This window comes from Micromys minutus (assembly GCF_963924665.1).
Source record: "Micromys minutus genome assembly, chromosome: 24".
In the NCBI taxonomy this organism is placed as follows: Eukaryota; Metazoa; Chordata; class Mammalia; order Rodentia; family Muridae; genus Micromys; species Micromys minutus.
The window spans coordinates 48,202,390-48,217,030 of NC_137959.1; the positions used below are offsets into that span (position 1 = coordinate 48,202,390).

At 46.9% G+C, this 14,641-nt stretch overlaps 1 pseudogene across 1 annotated transcript; it reads right to left on the minus strand.

Moving 5' to 3' along the window:
• Positions 1-2,479: 2,479 nt before the first annotated feature.
• LOC308436298 (histone H2A.Z-like) lies at positions 2,480-3,812 on the minus strand (annotated as a pseudogene). Its single transcript has 2 exons — positions 3,381-3,812; positions 2,480-2,487 (listed from the first exon to the last, which is right to left on the minus strand). The product of its transcript is annotated as a histone H2A.Z-like (transcript).
• Positions 3,813-14,641: the final 10,829 nt, after the last annotated feature.

The window sequence follows — 14,641 nt, forward strand, 5'->3', positions numbered from 1 at the left end:
TGAATATGCATATGTGTGCATGTGTGTCTGTGTGCAGACTTGTGTGGACTTGTTATCCCTGCCCTGCCCTCCAACGAACATGGCTGACCTCCCTAAAAGAAAAGGAGGAGAATAAGGACAAACATGGGAGTCAATGTATGACCAGGAGTTTTGCAGAGTCTGGGAGAGAGGGGACAGGGTTTGGCCTAAAGGCAGCCAGGGCTGTCTGTGTTCACTGCATGTTTTCAAGTAAGGTCATTGTGGATGGTGACTGGTGAACAAGTCCAGCTGTATGTCAGCTACCTTTGGTCCTCTCCCCCAAGGCTCCTTTGCATAGCCTGTCATGTCTGGGGCCTGTCCTTTGTGACACTCCCTGAAAGATAGACTGCATCCTTGGCTGGCAGCATCCTTCGCACCCACCCTGCAGTCTAGCATCGCAGGAGGCCATCTGGAGAAGGGGGGCTTCTAGCACTCAAAGGAGGGCAGCTGTAGGGAGGAAAGCAGGGTGAGGAAGACAGGCCAAAGACAATCCACGCAGGGAGACAAGGAGAATGCTTCCAAGCAGCTCCTGGAAGGCGTAGGATCCCTCTGAAGGATTTCTCTTCACAGTCAGGGATGGAATAGAAGTGGTTACTATGGAAACTGGCGTGAAAGCAGAGAGGAGAAAGGCGAGGGTTGACTAGGGGGAGGCAAGAGCGAAGGCAGCAACATCAAAGAGGAAATGCTACAGCACCTCCATGTCTGACGATGGAAAACAAGTCAGGCAGCAGCACTTTTCTTCTGTCCTATAACAGGTCAGGGATTACCAAACACGGCTACCCTTTCTCTGGAAACCCGTGTGCCAAGCCTGCTCTCCCACAATAAAGCTCGTCGGGTGAGAGAGGGGGTAGGTGGGGTGAACTCTTTGGCTGTCCATAGCAGTTTGGTTTGCACACAATTTTGGGGGACAGTCTTAGAGAGAAGGTCATTTGTCTGGATTCTATCATGCGTCTTCCTCCCAGGTATGACAAAGCACCTGTGCTCTAGAAAGTAACCACAGAATAGCTTAAAGAAAAGATGCGACAGTGCTGGGTACTGTGTGGACCAGGGAAAGGAAGGAAGGAAGGGAGGGAGGAAGGAAAGCGTGAATACACCACCAGAGCCCTGAGCACACATACACTGGGGGCAGGTGCTGTAGGAAGGCAGACACCAAAGCTCAGGTCACACACTGTTCCAGTGTGGTCATCTGAGTAAGGGGAAGGGTGATTGCATCCCCTCAGGCTAGGGACAGCTCCCCACTCCCACCCCAGTCATGATAGAATGCCCTTTCCCGCTGACTCATGCACACAGCCCTGCCAAAACGACTGTCCAATTGAAACACACCAGCTACTCAGATGATTTTAAGTGTTCCAGAAGCCACAGCCGAAGGGTAACAGAAACAGAGTGAGTAGCTTCCCTAAAATCCTTTTAAGCCAATAAACCCCAAAGTAGCCACCTCAACGAAATCAATTAGGAATCACTGCTCTTTATTCTTGCAGTGTTGGGGGTTGGACCCAAGGCTGAGCTACAGCGTGGCCTTCAGCATAGAGATTATTAATGAGTATGTCAAATTCGTTCACGCTGCATCTCTGAACCCTGGTGTGTGGGCTCTACAAGTCAAATATCCGGTGACTCATGCAGGCTGGGCTGCTGTGTTGGGCAGCAACACAGCCCTAGAATTTTCCGTCACAGTGACAGAAGCTGGTGTGTGCTCATTGTAGCTGATAGCCATGGGGGACAGATGGGGCAAGCACCCTGCTCTCACCTCGAAGTGAGTCTGTGCAGAAAGTCAACCTCGGTCCTTGAGGCCTGGTAACCACTTGAAGCAATGGCTAGTCGTAGGAATGCAGGGCTGCTTTAAGGGATGGAAAGGAACTCAGAGGTGAGGCACTCTAATCCTGAATGCAGACAGCATCCCGTGTAATAGAATAGCATTTCTGTCTCACAGCCTAGGAATGCTCAGACATTAAGACGCTCAGAATCATGCCTGGCGATACACATCTATAATCACAGCAGCTGGGGAGGTTGAGGCAGGAGGATAACCCTGACTATTCCTGTCTAGACATACGTTAACTTAAAGATTGTTTCTTAAAGGTCTACTCGCCTTTGAGGTTTCCTTAAAGATTTTCCTCTGCAGAGGGAGGGTGGACATTCACCAGATCAGCTCGGAGTTTCCCACGAGGAGTAGGATGAATCACATCAGTTGCTTTCAGCAGACCTTGGCATGCTACAATTGCCTATAAATATGAGCATTACCATGTATGCCATGCTATTTCCAACTGTAAAGGGAGGCCAGGGTCACACCGAGAGCTGGAGGTGTCCTCCACTAATCCACAACCTTCCTGAGACAGGTGGTCCCCTGAGCTGAGAAGAAGGACCTTCCCCACATTCCAAGCACTTGCTGGGCCCTTAGCAGTTGTTTTCCAATGTGAAGTATTGCAGAGTGGATGAAGAGGTGAAGGGACAAGGAGTATCCTTCCATCTAAGAGTCTGTCAAGAAAGGAAGAACGGGGTGAAGAGATGCCCAGGACTTAGAAGCACATTACTCTCTTGCAGAGGACTTTAGTTTGGTTTCTAGCACCCGTGTGGGGAGGCGCAAAATTCCCCATAACTCCATCTCAGGAAGACCAGGTACCTCTGCTGGCCTCCAAGGGCACTACACTCAGATGCAAAACTCCTCCCCTCTTCCTCCTCCCATCCTCTTCGTCCTCCTCTTCCTCCTCCTCTCTCAAAACTAAAATATTTTTAAAAGAGCGATGAACACTATGTTGCCGTGAATGGGGACCACAATAGACTATTGATGCCAAGGGTTTGGGAAGCCTATAGAAGAAGGCTTACCCCGTGGGGGCCTCCTCAACGAAGAGCCATGGGAAATGGCTGTCAGAAGTGAGCAAGTGACTTTGTGGTGACTGGAACGTCGTGTCTAAATTTCAGTGCACAAGAACTCTTAATTAGCCTCTTGATGGCTCACAAGAAGGGGCTCCAGCACAGCAGGGCCACTCTAGGGTAAAAGCAGCTTGGAAGTCTATCACTGGAGCAATAGCTCTGGCCCAGCACTCAGAAGCAGAGGTTGGTAGATCTCTGTGAGTTCCCGATCAGCCAGGGGTGCACATGAGACCCTGTCTCAAAAACAGCACAAGAAGTAATGGCTGGAGATGCCTAGTTCCCGCAGCTCACAGAGCCATAGAAACCTTTATGGGGCTCAGCAGTTAAGAGCACTGCCTGCTCTTCCAGAGGTCCTGAGTTCAATTCCCAGCACCACATGATGGATCACAACCATCTGTAATGGGATCTGATGCCCTCTTCTGGTGTGTCTGAAGATAGTGACAGGGTACTCACATTTATTTATAATATATATAAATTATAAATATATATATTCTGACAGCTGTTAAGAATATTTAGAGTCCTGAGATAATAAGGAATCCAGGCATCCTTAGTCTTCTGTTGTCCTTTCTTCCCGATCAGCGATTTGTGGATGTGTGGGCTGACACCACCACCAGCAATGGTAGCCTTGATCAGAGAATCCAATTCTTCACCTCCGTGTATAGCAAGTTGCAAGTGACGAGGGGTAATACGCTTTACCTTCAAGTCTTTTGATGCATTTCCTGCCAACTCGAGTACCTCTGCGGTGAGGTTCTCCAGGATGGCTGCGCTGTACACAGCAGCGGTCGCGCCCACACATCCGTGGCTGGTTGTCTTAGTTTTCAGGTATCATGAAGACGGCCCACAGGGAACTGCAAGCCAGCTCGCTGCGAGCGGGAAACCGCCTTTGTCTTGGCCTTTCCGGAGTCCTTTCCAGCCTTACCGCCAGCCATCTTGGACTGTGCTGAGACGAGGCCCGGGGGACGCTCAGCGAGATCCCGGCACCCACTCCTCCATCGTACCTCGATTCAAACTGCTAAATCTTTTTAGAAAGAAAGGAAGGAAGGAAGGAAGGAAGGAAGGAAGGAAGGAAGGAAGGAAGGAAGAAAGAAAGAAAGAAAGAAAGAAAGAAAGAAAGAAAGAAAGAAAGAAAGAAAGAAAGAAAGAAAAGAATGAAGGAAGAAACCATAAGGCTGTTTGGGGAGTGGAGAATGGGGTGTGGAGGTGTCATTGGGGAGTGAGGTTGAGGATTGGGGATGGGGGGAACAGCTCTTCTCAGGGATGGTTTGGTTAGGCAGACTTGCTTCATTGTGACTCCAGTCATTGTTAATTCTCACAAAGTCAAAATGTTAACATCTTTCATGGTGGTTCACCTTAGAATTCTGAAGGGCCTGTCAGTCTTTGGTGGAGACACTTAGGTGACAGCTCTCTGCTCCAGAGGCCAGATCTGTATGCACTGAAAGCAACACCGGTGAGAGGCAGTCAGTTCCTGATGCAGGGGTAGCTCAGAGGACACACTGCCTATGATGAGCCTCCAGCAGGGTCACGCATTAGACAGCAGGCAGAAAACCGAGTCCTACACCTCTGTGGAAAACAGAAACACAGCCTCTCCTTGGACTTCTGGTTTCATTCATAGCCTTTGCCTCCCTTCCTGCTGTCGATAAGAAAGGACGATGCTTTTCTTGGCCAGAGTTCTGATTTTTTTTTTTTTAAATACGATCTCATGTAACCGAGGTTGCCCTCAGATTGGCTGTGTAGTAGAGGATGATCTTGCACTTCCTCTAACAGAGCAGCTGACACTCTCAACCAGAGAGCCAGCTCTCCAGTGTTCACCTTGAACTTCTGGAATTACAAGCACGAACTGGATTACAAGGGTCAAACCGAGGGCTTTGTGCACGCTGAGCAAATGCTCTATAAACTAAGCCACACTTTCTGCTCTGTGTGCCGTCTGAGGCAGAATTTCCTGTAGCTATGGCTGGCCTGGCACTTGATATGTATGTGGCCTGTTGGATTCCTAGTCCTCCTGTCTCATTCTGCCAGGTCTGTGAGAGCAGGCATGGCCCACCGGGAACAGGACGCCAGGGCTCTGCTGCATTAGCTAGCTCTTGCAGTCTCCTCTGGTGCTTTCTCAAAGCCTCAGCACAGAGGCTTTCTGATGCTCACCAGTTTTGCAGGTTCTAGAACAGAATCCTGGAATGGTCCTGGACTCTGGGCCAACTGGGTCTGCAGTCACCTGACCTGTCCAGCCTTCAGTGGCTCCACAACCAGGCTGAGGTTCTGCCTGGGCAGTAGCCACATTGAGATTCACCCTCTTTTCCTATCAAGCAGCACCACGGGGGGTTTGAGAGAACCAGAGACGAGGATAGAGCATTTAACCTATGGCCTCTGGTGTTTGGTCAGAGAATAGGATCTGATCTAGAGACAGAGATGACTTCCCATTATTCTGTCAATTTCCCACTGAGCTTTGAGGTTACCTGGGGCCTGAGGAGTCTAGGTGTGCAGGAAGAAATGGTAGAAGAGAAAGTGTCTGTCAGGGATGAATGTACAGATGTGCTGTTCCACAAATATACCAACTAGCTGTCTTGGCCAGAGGCAGGCCAGGTCCTGAATGTACTGCAGGCCAATTCCTTTGATGTAAATTCTTCTGGCTTTAGCAACCTTTGTGTCACTGGGACTGTGTTAGTCAGTTTCTGTTCCTGCCCAAAACATCCAATTTGGGGAGGAAAGGGTATATTCAGCTTATACTTCCACATGGCTGTTCATCACCAAAGGAAGTCAGGACTAGAACTCAAGCAGGTCAGGAAGCAGGAGCTGATGCAGAGGCCATGGAGGGATGTCACTTACTGGTTTGCTTCCCCTGGCTTGCTCAGCCTGCTTTCTTATAGAACCCAGGTCTACCAGCTCAAGGACGGCACCACCTACAATAGGTCCTCCCACCCTTGATCACTAATTGAGAAAATGCCTTACAGATGGATCTCATGGAGGCATTTCCTCACCTGGGGCTCCTTTCTCTGTGATAATTCCAGCTTGTGTCAAGTTGACACATAAAACCAGCCAGTACAGGGACCAACTACCTAGCAGAATGGGTTTAAAGGAAGACGGGATTTTTTGGCTGAAAACTTTCATCCATGTTGTAAGGGGACGCATGGTGGCACCAGCTGGGGACCAAGAGTTTAAGCCCATGGAGTCTGTTCCTCATCCAAATGAGAACAGCTTTCATGGTTTATTTCAGACATTATGACATCATGGGTGTTGTTGGGAGGGAGGACTGCAGATGACTCACTCCTTGGAGCCATGTGTCCGGTGCGTTTGTTCTGAGTCTGGGCCTGGCTGTGTGAACAGAGTTCCTGAGATCGTGTGCTAAGGTGAAGCCTAGAGACTGAAGGTTGTTCTTGAAAGATACCCAGTAACACCGGGATTCCCACTTTCCCTCCCAATCCTGAACAGACTAGACCTCGAGATTTCCTCCACAATAGGAAATCCTAAGTGACAAGATTTGGTTTCAGGAAAATGATGTTTTCAGAACGTTGTAGGGCACACTCCACAGCAAGCCAGCAGCACAACATAATCCAATATGTAAGAAAGGTCTGGGGATGCGGCACCTTTGGTACAGCCCCATCACGAGGCTCTAGCCTCAACTCCCAGCATAAGCCAGCGGTGGTGGAGCATTTCTATATAGACCCCGTCCTTGGGGATGCAGGAGGATCAGAAGTTCAAAACCATCCTGAAGTAGGTAGTAAATCTAGGGGTAGCTTGAACTACATAAGATCCTCTCTTAAAAGAAAAACAAAAATACGTTTAAAAAAATGAGTGAAATTGAGAGGGATGGACAAACAGAATGGACAGAAAGACGGATTCTTCCTCACCACTGGAAAACTTTATAGGTGTGTAACAGGGAGTAAGTTGTCACACTGTAGATAGAGTGTAAGTGACAGTAATCAGCAGCTAAGCCCTCCCTTGTCACTTGACAATGTATTGGGAGGAGTGAATGATTTGGTGAAGACAGTAAGTCACAGCAAGAGCCTGGCATTTGACAGAGCCCGGACTACAAACCCCATTAAGAGGCATTTTGCATTTAAAATATGTGAAATGCAAACAAAATTTAGTAGCAAAAAGCAAAATTAAATATTTAATGACATAATTAAGTCTTATTAATGCTATGTTCTTTATTTTGCTGATTAAATATTCAGAAGGATTATCATCTCTTTCATCTTTATTACTCAAGTGATGTGTTTTTCATAATTATTTGTTAGGTATTTTCATTAACATTTGATGAATATTAATAGTTAAAATTAAAAAAACGGTTTTTATTTCCGCAGTAATGACTTCATGGCGGTGACAGTATATAACTAGGTGTTTAGAATGTGTTCCACTTTCGAGTGTGTCAGTGGGTGGTGGTGTCACAGATCAGTGGGAACCTGGGTCTTTATGGTGATAAACCGTGATAGGCAAGCTCTCCCATTCTTCTTTCCTTATTTATTTAATCTACTCCTCCCATAAAGCGTCATCGTAGGAGAAATATGAGCTGCAACCTTACAGCTAAAACTAATAAGTTGGGGCTGGCTGGTGGCTCAGTGGGTAAAGCGCCTACTGTGCAGTCCCGAGGGCCTGAGGTCAGACCCCTGGCACTCGGATAAAAGCTGGGCGTGGCAGTGTGCCCTCTAAGCCCAGTGCTGGGGGACACAGACCGAGGTGAATCCTGGGAGCTTGCTGGCCAGACAGTGTAGCAGAAATAGAAAGCCCTGGGCTCAGCGAAGAGACCCTGTCTTAAAAACCAAGGTGAAGGAAAACAGCTGATAACAACCTCTGGCCTCCACAGGTGCCCACACAGTCAAGGGTGTGCAGAAGCACACACACACACACACACACACCAAACACGCATACATACACATACACCAAACACACCAAACACACACACAAAGCAAACACACATATACCAAATACATACACCAAACACACACATATATACACACACACATCAAACACATATACAGACACCAAACACACCACATATACACACAAACCAAACACACATATACTAAACACACATATACATACACCAAACACACATATACACACACCAAACACACATACACACACACCAAACACACATACACACAAACCAAATACACATACCAAACACATATATATGCACACCAAACACACCAAATATACACACAAACCAAACACACACACACACACACACTATGCACATAAAAACTTGTAAACCTACTTCACTAAGTCACAATACTTTCAAAGACTTATTTTATTTTTAAAATGATGTGGGTTTGTATACACAGGGGTGGCTGTATAGTTCATGCCCTAGGGAGTACAGATGCTCAAGGGGACGAGAGAAGGCACTGGAACTCCTACAACTGCAGTTTCAGGCTACCGTAAGCTTCCCATCAAGGGTGCTGGGACCCATGGGCCCTTTCTAAGAGCATTACATACTTTTAACCTCAGAGCCAGATCCTCAGTCCCCTACGTCATATCTTAAACTGACTCCCAGCCTTCTGTTATTGATGGTCTGCACATATTTTTATCTTCCTCACTGGGGTCTCACTGTAGGTCCACCAGAATTACTCTACTCATTGCATTAGCCCTCCGCATGTAGGCCAGTGACCACACAAATATTTATTTCTCTTCTGAGGATTTCTATCCTGGATCACACGATCAGAATGCATACAGACACCCCCTCCCCCGTCTCAGTTATGTAGTGACTGAAGAGAGAAAACTGGGGAGAGTCCAATAGTGTGCTCTAAGGATGAGAGAGCATGTGGTAGCCATATTTCCTGTACACCCAATATGGCTACCACCTTGCAGAACGTTGACATCGTCACAGCAGGCTACTGGCACTGGAGAGGCTGAGGGAGGGTGAGGGTAGAGGTGAAACTTCACAGTCCAGTTTACGGCCAGATTTTGAAGCAGCCACTGTGTGGCAGTCGCTGTGGCTCTTGGAGCCTCTGATAGATGCCTTTGTGCTCTAGGGTGCAGGCCGAGTTGGCCTAATCAGAACAGCATGCCCTTTGACTCCCTGGGAAAGCTTTTTCCTCTTCTGCAGGAATGATTTGCATTTTTAAACCCACAGCATATTGGAAAGAGCTCTGAACCATGAAATGTTCGGGGTGAGGGCAATGGTGGGGGCAGTGGTGAAGGCAGGCAGGAGTATCAAGGCAAATCTCTAAGCACATAGCTTACAAAAGATTGTAACATTCAGTTACAAATGATTGTAATATTCAGAAGTAGCCATGTTTGTTTTTAAGACTAGTTACAATTTATTGAAGGACCTTCACGGGCAATGTATGATTCTCAAAGCCCTTGCTAAGTGGTTGGGACCACTCCATACTCTGTGGGCACAAGCTCAGTGTGTCAGCTTTCCATCTGAGTCAGCATCTCTTGGTTGGTGCCACTAGATGCCACTAGGTGCCACTAGGATTAGAGGCCAAGTCCTGTGGGTCTCAACCCCACCCCCCCACCCCCAGAGCCTGGTATCTCCTTCTCCTCTAAATATTTTTTAATGTGGTAATATAGAACAAAGGTTCTAATCTCATTGTTAAGAAAAGTTCCATGCTGGGTGTGATGGCCCATGCTGTTATTCTGGGTACTTGGGAGACTGGGACAATAGAGGGCCAAAAGATAAAGGCCTGTCTGAGCTGCAGAGTGAGTTCAAAGCCAGCCTGGGCAATATAACAAAATCAGGTCTTAAAAAAATGTTTTTAAAGGTTGGGTTGGTAACAGAACATTAATTAGCCTAACATGTATAAGCTTTTGGGTTCAGTTGTCAATCCCCTCCTCTTAAAAATAAAAAGTAGATGGTAGTCAAACAGATAGCTAGACAGATAGCTACATAGATAGATACATAGATAGATGATAGACAGACAGACAGATAAATGATAGATAGATAGATAGATAGATGATAGATAGTCCCTGTTAACAAATGGAAATAAAAAAATCGCAAGTCCCCTTTGTCCATGGGGCATTGCTCAGTGCTGGTGTGCAGGAGGGTACCACCATCTATCCCTGGCCCTGTTGCCTTTGCTGGCCACGTCCCCTCTCTGACTTTTTCGTGTCACCTGTCTTTCCAAGCTACCCTTGACAAGGAGCAGCCTTGGGAACCTGCTCTAAGCTGCTTCCACCAAATCCCAGCTTTTAATAAAACTCTCTTCAACCACTTGTACAAAACCTTGCCCTGGCCACATCCCATGATGGTGGCTGTTCTCAGAGCCACCATGAGGGGAACGACATGTGAGAGACACTGAGAGGCACAGGAAAAGAAGTGAGATCACTTCACACCAGACCCAGGTAAGTCCCCTGGGCTGCAGGCACATAGGCCTCAGTTTCCCTGTGTTTTGAGCATATCAAGGAGAAAACACACATGGGTTCAATAAAGACAGAGTGCACTGGGGAACCTTGGGGTGAGATGGCCCTTCTAGGAGATGGTGCTGTGGACTAAAAGCAGGGAAGACCATGCCAACTGACTTCAGGCTTTCTCAGTCTTCATCTGCAATGTCTCTTCTTGTCAATCTACAATGAGGCCATTGTTTGTCACCTGCATAGCCCTAGAAGCATATTTGGCTCCCTGTAGAAGATTGATAGATTATTCTTGTCACCAGCCTCTGGCTAGTGGCAGCCCTCCAGGACTCTCCACACCCCCACCCACTCTTTATCCCTCCACTGTCCACTAAACAGGGCTCTGAATACCTTTCTCTACTGCCTCCTGGTAGCTGCAGACTCATTTGAGGAAGCTGCCTCTGTATTCAGGAACTAGCTGCACCCCATGAATCATCACCACGGGGGGGGGGGAAGTACTGGCAGTAGCTGAGAACATCTCTAGCCAGGCCCCCCTCCCTCCCCACTGGGCTCCTTGTCTTCAGAGAACAGAGGCATTGGGACTCACAGGTTCGGGAAGGAAGACTCTCAGATGTCATGGCCAACTACACTGCCTTGTAGGATAGAAATCCTACTTGGAATTGAAGATGGGGCAATGGTTAGCTGAAAACTGACTTCCTGCCATGTCCTGAACCAGTCAGCTGGTGGCCGGAGCTTGTGCTGGTTCAATAGGAATATTGTGTCTGGATCTGGGGACATGGTTAGGCCAGTGAGGTGCCTAAGAAGCCTGAGTTCTATCACTTCCTTTGCACATACACACAAAAACACAAACCCACACCATACACATAAACAACACACACACCACACACATACACACCACACTTATACACCATACTATACACACACAACACACAAACACACATTCATACATATACACACACCACACATACATACACACCACATCACATATCATGCCCACATCTGCAGACACACCACACCTAATGTGCCATATCACACACACATACATATACAAAATATAACACATACAAACAATACACCACATACATATACATATACACACCTGCACACACACACATACACACACATACATACATACCATACACACACACATACACTCATCACACACACATGCACACACATGCAGAAACACTACATATATACACCATACCACACATACACAAAAACATGCACACATCACACACATATATACACAAACACACACGTGCAAACACACATGCACACATATATACATACACAAAAATACACACACAAATACATACACCACATACATATATGTACACACACATGCAAACACACACACTGAGACCTCAGTTGACAGGAAGTCTGCCTCTCATGTCATTGTAACAGTGGAAGCTTGTCTCTACTTGCTACCTGTCTGCTGCCCACTGGAGGGGACATGCATCTTACTGGACTCCCGTGCTCTATAGTCTTGACTTGGGTACCCATCCTGGGGCAAACTGACCACTGCTAAGCTGCTGCCCCACACTCTGGTCTGACATGAATGAAAGCCAGTCCCATGTGCTTGTTTCCTGATGTTACTGCGCAAAGAAAGAACAAGCAGGTAACAGCCAAGGAGCTGTTTGGCTTGAAGCCTTGAGACCCAGCTTGCGGTCGGCCGGGGCTTCACATTTGCAGAGACAGCTCAGCTTCCCTCCTAGACTGCCTCAGGAAACTGCTTGCTTGAAAGTTCCCTTTAGGGCTCAGAGCAAAAGAAGACAAAGACACACCACATACCAGCAGCTGGCCCCATTTAGAAAGTCCCCATTGTAAATATGTATCTAGACATTTTTGTGAGACAGTGTCTCAAGTTTCCCAGGATGGTCTGAAACTTTCTAGCCTCCTGTCTCAGCTTCCTGAGTCTCTGGGATCATAGGTATGTGCTACCAGCTTCAGTGCATAATTAACAGATGTATGAAAGATACCAGGTTATACGTTTAAAATGCTAAATTGAACTAAAGAATATATAAACGCATTGATGATTTTTCTGATACTAAATTCCTTCTGTAGAGAGACTCTCTTGTGCACTGTGTAAAAACATTTACCTCTCAGTAAAAAAAGCCCTGAGCCAATGAGCTGCAGCAGGAAGTGGGAGGTGGGAGTTCCAGGAGAGAGGAGGGTAGAGAATTGTGGGAAAGAGGCAGAGGTGAGAGATTCATTCTCTTGGACAGAGAGGGAGACTATGAACCTGCAGAGATGCAGTGGAAGAACTTAGAATCAACTGGATTATTAAGATATGAGCTGGTCATGGAACAGAGCCAAGGCTGTGGCTAAACATTTATTAATAAATAATTAGTCTCAGAGTCATTATTTTTGGGAACAGAGAAGTCAGGAGCAAAGCCCAGAGTAACAAATGGCACTCCACACTGGTCACCACATGTAACTCAGAGCTCTTCCTCCCAACCACTTTGTTCCCCATAATAATGACTCTGGGACTTTTTTTATATGAATAAACTTCCAGGCCAATAACCCTGGCTCTGTTCCTCATATGTGTGTGTGTGTGTGTGTGTGTGTGTGTGTGTGTGTGTGTGTGTGTGGTGTATATGTATGTGTGGTATATATGTGTGTGTGATGTATATGTGTATGTGTGGTGTGTGTGTATGTGTGTGTGTGGTGTATATATATGTGTGGTATATATGTGTGTGTAATGTATATGTGTATTGTGGTGTGTGTGCATGTGTGTGTGTGTGTGGTGTATGTGTGTGATGCTGTGTACTTTCTTCAGCAGCTCTCCACATTCTTCTTCTTATTATTGTTATTATTATTATATCTTTTTGGAGATAGGGCTTCTCAGTGAATCTGGAGCTCATAATTTAGCTGGACAGGCTGGTCAGTTAGCCCCCAAAATTCTCCTGTTTCTATCTCCCCAGAGCTGGGCTTATAGGATGTGCTGCCTCATGGGGTCCTAAAGATGTCAACTCAGTCCTTATACCAGCACTTTACCAATGTAGCCATCTTCCCAGCCCCTAAAAAGAACTGTCTAGTCCCCTAACTCCAGATTAGGAAGATAGGGCTCAAAATCCAGCCCCTGAGCCCTCACTGTCTCCATGACAACAGGTTGAGCAGGACCACCCAACTGCTATGTGCTCAGAGTCTTAATGTACAACCCAGACTCTCAACAGCAACAAGTTAAACTCTAAAATATTCCACTTTAACTATGCTGAGGCCCTGCAACAGCCTGATTCAAGGTCTAGTAGGGAAAAATAGACATGTAATTCTGCCCTCTTTCCTTGAGGGCTGGGGTGAGGGAAGGGATGGGGCTGAGAATGAATAAAACAGCTTCAAGCCTCTGAGCATTGTGCAAGGTGTAAAGGCGAGTGTGGCGTGTTCTGGCTGGGCTGGCAGACCTCCCACTCTGACTCAGAAGCAGGGAATTCACTCTGGTTTCCTTCTCTGGCTGCCTTGTTGATCAGCCACAGGGCAGGATGCATGCTGAGGCATTGAAATTTGGGTGACATGTCACACTGGGGTAAAAGCAACCACTCTCAGGCTGAGTCATGGCTCTGGTGCAGGTACTGGATGACACACACTCAAAAAATATGCAGAACTGTTTGCCAAACTGGGGCTGGAGCCACGGGAGAACTGGGTGTCTGGGTGACCTGATGATCCCTGGAGATTTGGAATTCCGTCTGTGTGAGAAAGGAGAATGCAGGACCTAACCTCAGACCTAACTGTAATAAGAACCAATACTGAGTTGATTAATTACACCTGTAGCCCCAGCACTGGGAAGATGGAGGCAGGAGGATCAGAAATTCAAGTTATTTCTCAATGTGAAGTTAGCTTGAGCTACATGACATCATATTTGGATGAAATACAATAAAATAGTAGTAAATGTAAAAGCTTTCATGGGGCTAGTGGGATGGTTCAGCTGGGCCAAGCCCTTGCTGTGTAAACCCGAAGGCTAAAGTTCAGTCGCTGGAACCCACAGTTGAAGGAGAGAACCAACAACCAGAAGTCGTCCTCTGACCCCAACATGCACACGTCATAAACACATATGCCAACAAATCATTAAACAAATAGGTTAATAAACTGTAGAAACATCAGCAGAGATCTTGGTGGAATCCCAGGTCTGTATGCTTCTGATTCCGCCTCTAAGTTATTCATTGAAAAAAATGAGCTGTCAATCACCAGGCTGGTGACCCATCCCCAGGGCACATGAAATGACACAGTCACCTCATCACCCTGTTTATTCTACTGATACATTGGTGGAGGCCTTTCAACACGGCTTTCCTCTCAGGCTAACTGGTCGACCTCCGTAGCAAGGTAGCATCTCTGCTGTTGGGCAAAATGGGACTATTGATCTGCACTTTTGCAATAATAGAACAGAGAGGCCCTTGATCTGCGACCATATCACGGACGTCACCAGTCACCAGCACCAGTGTCCTTCCTCATCTTTCAGCTCCAGATGCTCAGT